The sequence below is a fragment of the Ahaetulla prasina genome, chromosome 5 (genome assembly GCF_028640845.1).
Source record: "Ahaetulla prasina isolate Xishuangbanna chromosome 5, ASM2864084v1, whole genome shotgun sequence".
NCBI classification, from domain to species: domain Eukaryota; kingdom Metazoa; phylum Chordata; class Lepidosauria; order Squamata; family Colubridae; genus Ahaetulla; species Ahaetulla prasina.
Window position 1 is genome coordinate 27,467,857 of NC_080543.1, and position 12,313 is coordinate 27,480,169.

A 12,313-nucleotide genomic window follows, 5' to 3' on the forward strand; every position below is an offset into this window, starting at 1 on the left:
TTAAAAGGGCTAAATAATTTACATTGTTACCCACTTTCCTATGGGAAGGTATTGACCTCTGGTGGCCAGATGTTACAATTATCACTTAGAAGTGTTTAAAATTTCAAATTTCTCAGACACTGGAGTCCATTCATAACACTGGGTGAGCATCCAAAGACTACACAGAACAGAAAGATGATGCAGAATGACATGAAAACATGATGGAGATTAGTGCTTGCAACAGTTCAAAGACTTTTTAAATATTTTGAACAACTATTTTTGTCTAGCTTATTCAAGTAATTGGTCACAGGTTATTATAGGAGCCCCAATTATTGAACCATTCAGTCTCTCACTAATGATGCATGTAAAGAAAAGGTTTAAACACTGTTTATGTCACAGTGGAATTGTGTCTGTCTGTCTGTATGTATGTATGTATGTATCCTTCCCTGCCTCCCTTCTCACCTTTATGGGTGATATGTGTCTTTTTCAAGCTCAGGTCCTCTGCCAGAAGCAGGGAGTTTGAAGGTTTGGTGCAGTATCTTAGCTGTTCCTAGCACTGCATTCTTCTGAACAAAGAGCTCTGGTGTTATTCCTTGGATCTGTTGAAACCACTCTACCAGCTTAGGAGTCATAGCCTTAAGTGCTCCCACCACTACTAAGACTATTTTGGCCTCTACTTTCCACATCCTTTCTAGTTCCTCCTTCAGGCCCTGGTACTTCTCCAACTTCTCATACTCCTTCCTGGTATCACTTGGCATTACTACATCTATCATCACTGCTGTCTTCTGGTCCTTGTCTACTACTTCAATGCCTGCTTGATTGACCAGTACCTGCCTATCTATCTGGGTCTGGAAGTCCCACAGATTCTCAGCCCTGTTATTCTCCATGACCTTCTCTGGAATCTCCCATCTGGACTTGAGAGGGTCTAGCTCATATTCTGTGTAGGTGTTCCTGTACACAATGCCAATTACCTGGTTATGCCAATCAGTGTACGTGTGTGTATGTACACAGAAGCACAGAGCTTTAATATGTTAATAAATTTGGATTGCCCCATGATTTTCCTCCAGGGTTGAAATGCTGCTGGCTCTATCTGGCACGTGGAAGCCGGTAGCTCTGGCGGCAGGTAGTTCGAAGAGCCAGTAGTGCCGATGGCGGGAGGCTCTTCCCCTTTCCAACCAGGACATCATCATGTCCCAGTTTTGACCATCTGCGCATGCACAGAAGGCTTTGTGCATGTGCAGGCGATGGCATGCATACAGTCACGCACACATCAGCGAGCCAGTAGGAAAGGTGAGTACATTTCACCCCTGCTTTCCTCTTCCTGAAATAGGGGACAGCATTGCCATTGCCTGAGGCAAGAGAATATTATGCAGTTTTCATCTCTTGTGTTCTGCTGTGAAACACAAGTCTTTCTTTTCTGCTTGCCCACCTGCTGGCACTCAAAAAGAAAGTGCTTTTAGCCGAGAATGAAAGAAGTTGTTCTCTCATTTCAGCCAGCTGGTGTGGAAAAGGATGTATCTGCTTTGCAAATTCATTTAAAAATGTGCTTTGAGGTTTCCTTTTATGCTTTTTATGAACTTCTAATTAGATGTGATCTTGGTTTTTCCTGATTTTACCTTACAGTTCCTAAATCTCCTAAACATTGGTTGTGCTGGATGGAGCTAATGGAGTCACACCAAACATCTGAAGATGATCAGGTTGGGGAAGGTTTGAATCATCAAGAGGCTGGACTAGAAGACCTCTAAGGTCCTGCCTAACTCTATGATCCTGTGAAGTAGAGAGAAGTCCAGTGCCTAGCTCAAAAATGTGCTTTCAAGCACAAAATATACTGAGTTTCCCCGAAAATAAGACCCTGTCTTATATTTTTTTGAACCCCAAAATAAGCACTTGGCCTTATTTTTGGGGAGGTCCTATTATTTGGGGGCACATGGAGCACGACAGGGCTCCTCTTGTCACCTTACTTGATTTCCAGTTCTGTTCCAGTTCTGTCTCCCTAACCCTAACCAGAAGAAATGACGGATGTGTTTAAATATTTAAACTTAAATATTTGGTCCGTGAGTGCCTCAGGCTGTAAGATAGCCTGTTATTAAAACACAGCTGCTTGCAATTACTGCAGGCTCGAGTCCCACCAGGCCCAAGGTTGACTCAGCCTTCCATCCTTTATAAGGTAGGTAAAATGAGGACCCAGATTGTTGGGGGCAATAACTTGACTTTGTAAATATACAAATAGAATGAGACTATTGCCTTACACACTGTAAGCCGCCCTGAGTCTTCGGAGAAGGGCAAGATATAAATGTAAATAAATAAAAATAAATAAAAAAACTGCGCATGCGTTTAAATATTTGTGGAGTGGGCTTATTTTCAGGGGGGGGTTATTTTAGAGCATACACTCAAAAGCCCAATAGGGCTTATTATCGGGAGATGTCTTATTTTCAGGGAAACAGTTCATTTCTGTGCAGTGCTTGAAAAAAGTATGTATTCCCTCTATTAATATGCTTTCTGAATACTTCAGTTGCTTATCTAAAATGGAAAAAAAGAATTTATCCCCAAAAGGCACATTGCTAGACAAGAGGAAGAACTTTCCTACATAAATCTGTTCTTATTCAGACTTATTCATGGTCTTCTGAGAAGCAAAAGGGCAACATAATGGCTCTGGATTTTGGGTTCTTTGGTCCATGGACAATTGCCATACCTGGTTTTGGATGGGAAGGCACTGTCCCAGATAGACCCAGTGCATCATCTGGGACTCATAATTTCTGCTCAAAGGGTAGGAAGCAGCATGGTCAGGACAGCCTTTGCCACAAACTCTGGTTTGTGTGCCACTTACTCTGTTTCCTGGAGCAACAATCCCTGGTCGCAACTCACTGATTTTCCAGTCACTTCCTGTCTTGACTATTGCAGCACACTGTGCATGGGGCTGCCCCTGAAAACTATCTCAAAACGTCAATTGATTCAAAAAGTGGCCTGCATGGTTTGTGACTGCAGCTTTATTTCAAAGTCTTAACTTTGAAATCAGGTCGTATGTAGCTTTTTTGGGGAAGGGGGTCCATCTTGCTAAGCAACCAATTCATAAAGTCAATGACAACATGTAAGGCCTCCCATATGCCCAGCCTTTCAGCCAAGGTGTAGATTATATATTAAATTGTTTATGGAAGACCTTGAAGAGTGATCTTATTAAAATACAAATCAAATTGGAGCTTCAATATTTAAACTGTTCAGGGCAACATAATCCCCTATAACATGGTCCGTTAAAGTGGGAAACTAATAAAACAATACCGTGTTTCCCTGAAAATAAGACCCTGTCTTATATTTTTTAAACCCCAAAATAAGCACTTGGCCTTATTTTCGGGGAGGTCTTTTTTTTTTTTTTTGGGCCACATGGAACAAGATGGGGCTCCTCTTGCTGCCTTACCTGATTTCCAGCTCTGTCTCCCTAACCCTAACCAGAGGAAATGCACATTTAAATGTTTTTGGGGAGGGCTTATTTTGGAGGGGGCTATTTTCAGGGGGGCTTATTTTCACGCATGCACTCAAAAGCCGGGTTGGGCTTATTATCCGTGGAGGTCTTATTTCCAGGGAAGCACTGTAGTTAATTGATAAAATTTCCATCTGTTATTTTCATTAGGCCACATTGCTTCGATCAAACATATACTGTCCAGATACATAACCACAAGAACCTGATACGTACGAAGCCAACAGCAGCTTCAGAACTGGCAGCTGTGATTTCACATTTTTGTGTATATAATAATAATGGTCTATATTTCAGGAGGGCAAAATGCAAAGATATATGTGACAGTTCTTTGGAGAAAAAGGAATTTCTTTGATACTGCAACACAACAGCTTTATTCCCAGAAGACAAGAAAATAGGTTACATGCAACCGTGAACACATTTGCTAAACTATAGGAGCATTATGTTCAATATACAGTAGCAGTTTTGCATGTGGATAGATTCTCACTCCCTGCTGGAGTGCCCCCATTTAGTCATAGTTATGGGTGGAGTTTTTTTCTGTTTATTAATAAGTGTGCAATTAAAGGCTTATATGCCATCAATGGGATTCATTGCATCTATTCTTGCTGGAAATTTCAGTACGAACTCTCTATTTTCTTCTCCAGCTGTCTTTTTATAGCAGTTTGCTTTGATACAGGGGTAGAGGTATAGAGATGGTTCTTGCTGAAATAAAACACTTCCATCATGTAAGCACAGCCTTCCAAGAACCTGTCACAATACAAAACACAGTTAAAACGGAACATCCACCCACAGAATTCATTTGAACTTCACCATGATTCACAACTAAAAGAATAGATATTATTTTTTTAGGAGGCTTATCGAAGGCAGTTGTATTTGCTAACATTAAAGACGAAGAGCCATAATGGAAGAACATAGATATAAAAGAATTTTTAAGACTATAAGGAACTTACCAAAAAAAAAATAGATGTGGGTAGCAGTACTGAAACTAGGGGAGGAAACTACTGTTTATAGCCCTTTAACTTTTAAAAAATCAAGCCTCTGTCCACTCTGCAATTTAAATAGGTGTGGGAAGGCTATTCTTTGTATTCCTGTTGATGTCATGAGCACCACATAATGCTGTTCCTTCTGCTTTTTTCCCAGTGTGGAAGCACTAATGTGTTTAGCCAGGCATGGGGTAGTTTCTTTAGGGATGGTGATGATGGGGGAGACAGATTGTAATTTCTCAAGAAACAAGATAGTTAGATTTGAGTGCATAATTCCCCCTCCCCTGATAAATACTATATCAAGGAAAAGGATTTTCCTCCCCAACTGCTACTTTAAATGAACATTTTTATTTTTCATGCTGTAACCAGATATATGTTTATCAATTACTATGCAAATGAAATTACATAGGTCTGTTAATTTAGAAAACATCTGATCATTCAACCAAACATTACTATATTTGGGTTTGTTGCCATGATGAAAATAGGAAACAACTCAACATATTTGTTCAGCAAGTTCTTCTAACGTACTACTATATCTCGAGAGTGATCCTTTTGTAGTTGAGAGAAAAGAGGCCTGAATGAATTCATACTGGAATCCTATCAAGACTGAGCATAAAGGTAGAGGTAAAAGTTCCCCGAGCACATAGGAGCTAGTTGTTCTCGACTCTAGGGGGCGGTGCTCATCTCTGTTTCAAAGCCAAAGAGCCAGCGCTGTCTGAAGATGTCTCCGTAGTCATGTAGCCAGCATGACTCAACGCCAAAGGTGCATGGAACGCTGTTACCTTCCCACCAAAGGTGGTGCCTATTTTTCTACTTGCATTTTTTACATGCTTTCAAACTGCTAGGTTGACAAGTAACGGGAGCTCACCCTGTTATGCAGCACTAGTGATTCGAACCGCTGAACTGCTGACCTTTCAATCGACAAGCTTAGCATCTTGGCCACTGAGCTACTGCATCCCTTAAATGCATGGGATAATAAAGGAAGCCTTTATTATACCATGCATGGCCTTTTTTTGCAGATTTTTTAAAAGAATCAATTGCTTTTTTCAAACAGCAAAACTTAGTAAAAGCATTTGTTAGAGATTATAGGGTGGCCTCACAGGTATCCATAGGGTCTGCTCAAAGAAGTCAAGACAGAGCCCATGGTAATACAAATGAATTTCCACTTATTTTTATGTGCATTTATTGCATCAGAGTGATTGCCATTATGATTTTTTTTAACCACACTCTGAGGACACTTTTGAATGGGATCCTTCCTTTTTTTGGTCCTCTGCATAATAACCAAACTAGAACTGGAAAAGTTTAAGAATTAGGCCATGGTATCCAGTCCTCTGTTGAGTGCAGGTATTTAAACTGAAGCACATAGTAGTTACCAAACCATCTATCCCATATTCTTCAGCCAGCTCTGAAAAATTCTGGGAGTTGAAGTCCACAAGTCTTAAAGCTGCCAAGTGTGTGAAGACCTCTGATTAGGGGTGAAATCTAAAATTTTTTCCTACTGGTTCTATGGGCGCGGCTTAATTGGTGGGCATGGCTTGATGGTCACATGACTGAATGGGCATGCCAATAATAATAAATAATAAAAATAATAAAGTATACAAAACTTGGGAGCGCACCAGTCTACTTTCTTTAAAAATAGAGCCACTGGTCTACCAATTGCCTTTTTTTTGGGGGGGAGGCACTGGTCTGCCTTTAAAGAGGCACCAGTCTACCAATTGCCTTTCTTTGGGAGGCACCGGTCTACCTTCTTTAAAAATAGAGGCACCAGTCTACTAGCCACCTACAGCGCTGATCAGCTGTAGTGCGGCCCTTTGAAGCGCTGCGGCAGTCATTTAAGGCCGTTTGGAGCTATATCACCACTGAGAGCTTCAGGGACAGAGAAGAAGAACAGCGAGGCATGGGCAGTGGGGGAGGGCAGGGATTTTTGCTACGGGTTCTCCGAATTACCCGCCCCCATCGCTACCGGATCATGCGATCCGGTCCGAACCAGGAGCATTTTACCCCTGCCTCTGATTCTATCCAGTCTTTTCTTGACTATAAAGGAGTCCAGTAATTAGACCTTCTTTAGAACTCTTCTTGTCACTAGGAAACTTTCCCTCAAATTCAATTGGAATGTGACATATTTTAACTTAACGACTATTACTCATGCCAGGGTGGTAAGCGTTGTGCTTTTCTTTTCATATTTCTTCCTCAGTCTTTTTTTCCTGTAAGACCCAGTTCTTTCCACTTCTCCTTTTGCCCTTCTTTCTGAACAGGTAGTCCTTGATTCAACAACCACAATTGGGACCAGGATTTTCATTGTTAAGCAAGGCAGGTATTAAGTGAGTCGTGTGTGATTTTACAACCTGTTTTGCCACGATTGTTAATGAGAATCCGTGGAGTTTTTAAATGGCTCTTGTGTTTGTTTAGCAAATCTGGCTTCCACCAGTGATTCAAAAATTGTGATCATAGGTCCCCTGGGGTGCTGCAATTTCGCTCCTGTGACCATGGGGAATGCTGCAACATTTGTAAGTGTGAGGACCAATTGTAAGTCAGTTTTTTTCAATGATGTAACTTTTGATAAATGAAGGGTTGTAAGTTGAGGGCTACCTGTACTTAATTGTCCATGTTACCTTTCTTTGCAGCTGTTCCACTTGATTTAAGCCCTACTTTTAAGGGTGTCACCAAAACTTGGACAAATAATTCAAGCTGTGGTCTGACTGTTGTGGAAGAGGGCAGCTATTACTTTTCTCAGTTTGGAATCTAGCCTAGGAAGAGTTTGAGATATTTTCCTGATGTTGATGAGACTATCTGAGTTGGATCGTCCTCTGTAAGAGTGGGCCTCTCTGTTCCAGGAGGGGGAAGAGACATGAAAAATTCTATGGTTGGTGGGACTCCATGCTGAGGTCCATAGAGTTACTGAGCCTCCATCCTTTTTGAACTGCCTAGGATAGCCTCCTCCAGTGGTGGGCTGTTGCCAGTTCGGATCGGTTCAAGCGAACCGGTAGTTCCGAGGATCAGCTGGCCCTGCTTCAAATTGCTGTATTTTGAATACTGCATACAAGCACGTTAGGCACATGTATGCACAAAATGCACTTGCGTGCATGAAGTGTGCTGTCACAGAACCGGTTGTTCAACCGGTTGCTGCCCACCACTGGCCTCCTCCAGCTTACTACCAATTATTGAATATGGGCAGTGCAGTTTTACATCATACTGAAGCAGGAAACGTGAACATTTTTTGTTTCAGCCTTAAAATTAGTACAGGTTTTAAAAATAAAGAAACCCACCCATCCACCCCACCCCCAATTTTTTCTCCTTTCACAAAAAAAAGGACTTTGTGACTTTGGCTATTTCTGTGACAAGCTCCTCCCATTCTGCAATGCTGCTCTGTTTACTGGAACCTTTAACTCAGAGGTCTTCAAACTTGGCAGCTTTAAGACTTGTGGACTTCAACTCCCAGAATTCTCCAGCCAGCTATTCTGCCAAGTTTGGGGACCAATGCTTAACTCCACAATTTGTTGTGCCCTCCCCCAGCCACCAAAAGCAATCACCCTCCCCAATCTATTTTAGTACAATAGCATGAATTGCTGTATGTTCCAAATGTTTGCTCTATATATTTTAATGGCAGTAACGGTTTTTCTGACAGGAAAAAAAACTATACAACATCATGATCATTTAACCTGAGTGGGAAGCAATGAAGCATTTACAGTAATGTGTGCGACAAAAACAGCAGTGGCAATTACACACAAAGGCTTAGCAAACTGAGCTTTGGTAGATTATGTTTATATCTCCAGCACAGCTCACAGGAAAGTGATCTGGCAGCAAAACATGAAGATTGTAGAAATAAGCAAAGGGCCCTTACGACTTCTAGAAAAATTGTTTAGAGAAGTAGATTTCTAAATTGCTTGATGTTCTGAAAGATCTCCTGCTTCTGCATTTCTTTATTACTGTGTTGCTGATCATCTAATTATCCAATAAACCTGATCTGCCCTTTGCTCAATCCTGGAGCAAGGCTTGGACACTAATATTCCCAAATCAAACCAGTTTCAAGAGTACCGAGCTAGGAGAAAAAGAACACAGATATTTTTGTTTTGATCTGCTTCCTGTCCATGCATTACAGAAAAGCATAGCCAAATCCTGTTAGCTTACCTCTTCTTTTCCAAGTGAAATCATTACAGACGTCTTTTCAGCTGGATATGGTATATGTGGGTCAACAATGTTCTTTTTTTTTTAAGAGTTCTCTTTGCGGCGCAAAGAAATATTTTATGTAAAACCATGTTAATATTTGAAGAATCTCAGCATTGCACATAATGCTCTGTTTTGCCATTGGAGGCTTTTGCTGACACACACATCACCTCGAAATCTAGCTCACTGAATGTCAACTAGTATGACTCACAAAAAGTGGGATTCAGCAGAACATCACAATCAGTGTTTTACATATCAAGGAAGTAGTATTTTCACTGTTTAGTTAAAACTGCCAGGTGAAGTTACTCTCATTCTTAGTGTTGTGTCCTTACACCAAGAGCCTGTTCTGATCTTATCCAAGTCTTCTCTAGCCTGATGTTTCCAGATGTCTTGCATTATCACCTTATCACTAATTGGCATTTTCAATTGGTACCCTCTAGGTGGGTTTCAAACTTTTTTACTACCTGTTCTGTCGGCATGGCATGGCTTGGTGGGTGTGGCTTGGTGGGCGTGGCAGGGAACAGATGCTGTAAAATCTCCATTCCCTCCCGACTCCAGGGGAAGGTTACTGCAAAATCCCCATTTCCTCATGATCATCTGGGACCGGGAGGCAGAGAATAGATGGGGGTGGGGCCAGTCAGAATTTTTACTACCGGTTCTCCGAACTACTCAAAAAATATTTTTTTTTATTTGCATTTATATCCCGCCCTTCTCCGAAGACTCAGGGCGGCTTACACTGTGTTAAGCAATAGTCTTCATCCATTTCTTTATTATATACAAAGTCAACTTATTGCCCCCAACAATCTGGGTCCTCATTTTACCTACCTTATAAAGGATGGAAGGCTGAGTCAGCCTTGGGCCTGGTGGGACTAGAACCTGCAGTAATTGCAAACAGCTGCTGTTAATAACAGACTGCATTAGCAGTCTGAGCCACAGAGGCCCCTAAATTTCCACTACCGGCTCTCCAGAACTGGTCAGAACCTGCTGGAACCTACCTCTGCCTCTCTTGTACATCAATGCAGCTGCAGAAAACAAAGTAAAGCAGAGTTCGTGCATGGGAACTACTAGATTTGCGTTTGTAACATTCGTCTAGGTGTAGTTCCTAATGGCAGTTGTTCTCAGTCTTAACAGCAACCCAGATCCTCCTCGAAGGGAATGACATTGATTGAAATTGGTTTTGGATTTTCAATGTTTAAAGCAGGAAGAGACACAAGAATATCACTCTCGGGAAGTTTTAAAACTATATATTTGATATCCACCATACTCATATGGTTCTTTTAATGAGAAAGATCAGTTTGCCACGAGGCTGGTTCTGAAATCCATCGGGCAAAAATGAAATCGACTGATTTATCATTGCGTTTCCCAGAAAATGATACCTCCCCTGATAATAAGCCCAACCAGGCTTTTGAGTGCATGCACTAAAATAAGCCCTCCCTGAAAATAAGCCCTCCCCAAAAATATTTAAATGCAAGCGCTGCGTGCATTTAAATGGAGGCAGAGCTGGAAATCAGCTAAGATGGTAAGAGGAGCCCTGTCTTGCTCCACGTGCCCCAAAATAATAAGACCTCCCCAAAAATAAGGCCAAGCGCTTATTTCGGGGTTAAAAAAATATAAGACAGGGTCTTATTTTCAGGGAAACGTGTAAGTAAAACAGTTCATAAGCAGTTAAAGGGCATGCTCCTAGAACAGGTTTGGTGCTGCAAGGGAAGCAAAACTTATATTGGTATCAAGGAGAAGAATGCTCAGAATACTTAGACCATAATTGCAGTAAGCCCTGTAGAATGCAATATAAGTGTGTAATTTGATTATGACATCATTGCAGGTAGTCCTTGACTTATGTTCACCACTGAGCCCGACATTTCTGTTGCTAAGCAAGATAGTTGTTCAGTGGGTTTTGCCCTATTTTATGACCTTTCTTGCCACAGATGTTAAGTGAATCGCTGCAGTTGTTAAGTGAGTAACACGGTTGTAAAGTGAATCCAGCTTCCCCATTGACTTTGCTTGTCAAAAAGTTGCAAAGGGACGTCACATGACCCCGGGACATGGCAACCGCCATAAAAATGAATCAATTGCCAAGTGTCTGAATTTTGACCACATGACCAGGAGAATGCTGCAACAGTCATAAGTGTGAAAAATGGTCATAAGTCACTTTTTCCAGTTGTGTCTGCGCCCCCCGAGCCGGGCCCCCTGCCAGAAAGTGACTTGGAAAGTGAGGGGTAAGGACCATCAGGACTTATCTCTGGAGCACTGGCTTCCCTGGCTCAGCTCCAGGAGCCAGAGGCAGGCCAGGTGGAGGAGATAACGAGGCCTCCATCCCCTGACTCTTTCCTCCCCAGGCCACGCCTCCAGACCCGGCTGATGGCAATCAGGCCTGGCTGGACCCTAGGTTTCGTAGGCAGGAGAGGAGGGAACAACAGAAGCAGGGGTGGGGCAGGCCTAGGAAGTGCTGAACCATGGAGCCACACCCCACAGGATATAAAAGTAGCAAGGACTGCTATACCACTTTGTGGCAAGCAAATCAACTGCTTAGAGGGAGAATTAGAGCTGAAGTCCTGTTTGTTCCTGGTTTCCTGGCTGACTCATTGGCATCAAGAGAGATAACAGAGACACTTGGCAGACGCTCGCTAGTTTGCTGCCAGAGCTGATAGTTGCCAGCTAATTAAGTCATCGCTTGTGTCTCCCGGACTGCGGAGGGGGACAGATCACCAGTGCCGTTTTAACTTCAAATGGTCACCAAATGAACTGTTCTAACTTGAGGACTACCTGTAATGGGGAGGCAGTACAAATCAGCTAGTCTCCTTGCTTTAATGGAAAATGAGGCATTATATGTTCAAGGACGTCTTCATTATCTCTAACTTTGAATAAAGGTTTACTTTGGCTCTGACCCTGGTTATGATGGAGCCCTTGATGATTTCCCAGCTTAGCTATTTGCTTGCAAAAGAGATCAGACAGCCATTTGTCTGAATGGGTCTTTTGCTTCAGAAGGGAGTTGGATTGGAAGACCTCCAAGGTCCCTTCCAATTCTGTTATTCTGTTATTTCATTACCACAGTAGGTAACATCATCAATGTCCACATAGGCACTGATAATGTTACTTAATTGAATAATGAAACATCTGCAAGCAACCAAATTTACAGAGCACCGAGTACTCCACAGATGAAAACTAAGCTTCATATATTTTCTTCTATTGGAATTGGTTATGATTTTAAATAACTGAAACTTCTGGGTGCTATTATTTTACATAGGAGAAAAGTTGGGTTTAAGGCAGGGGTGAAATGCTCCTGGATCGGACCGGATCATGCAATCCAGTACCAATTGTGAGCGGTGGTTCGGTGATCTGGTAGCGATGGTGGAGCAAAGCTCTGCCCACCCGCCTGGGTGTCATTACTTCCTGGTTTTAACCAGGAAGTAATGTGTTTTTTACCTTCTGCACATGCGCAGAAAGTTTTGCACATCTGCAGATCTGTACGCGCCTATGACACGCACGGGTGGCGTGTGCACCTCTAAACTAGTAAGGAAGGTAAGTAGATTTCACCCATGGTTTAAAGGTAGTCCTCCATATATTTATTTTATTATTATAGGTCACCCATCTTGTGGTTCGAGGTGATTTGGAGTGACTTATGACTACAATTGAAATGAGAATTTCTGTTGCTAAGCAAGGCAGCTGTTAAGTGAGTCCATCCCAATTTTACTGCTTCTTTTGCCATAGTTGCTAAGCA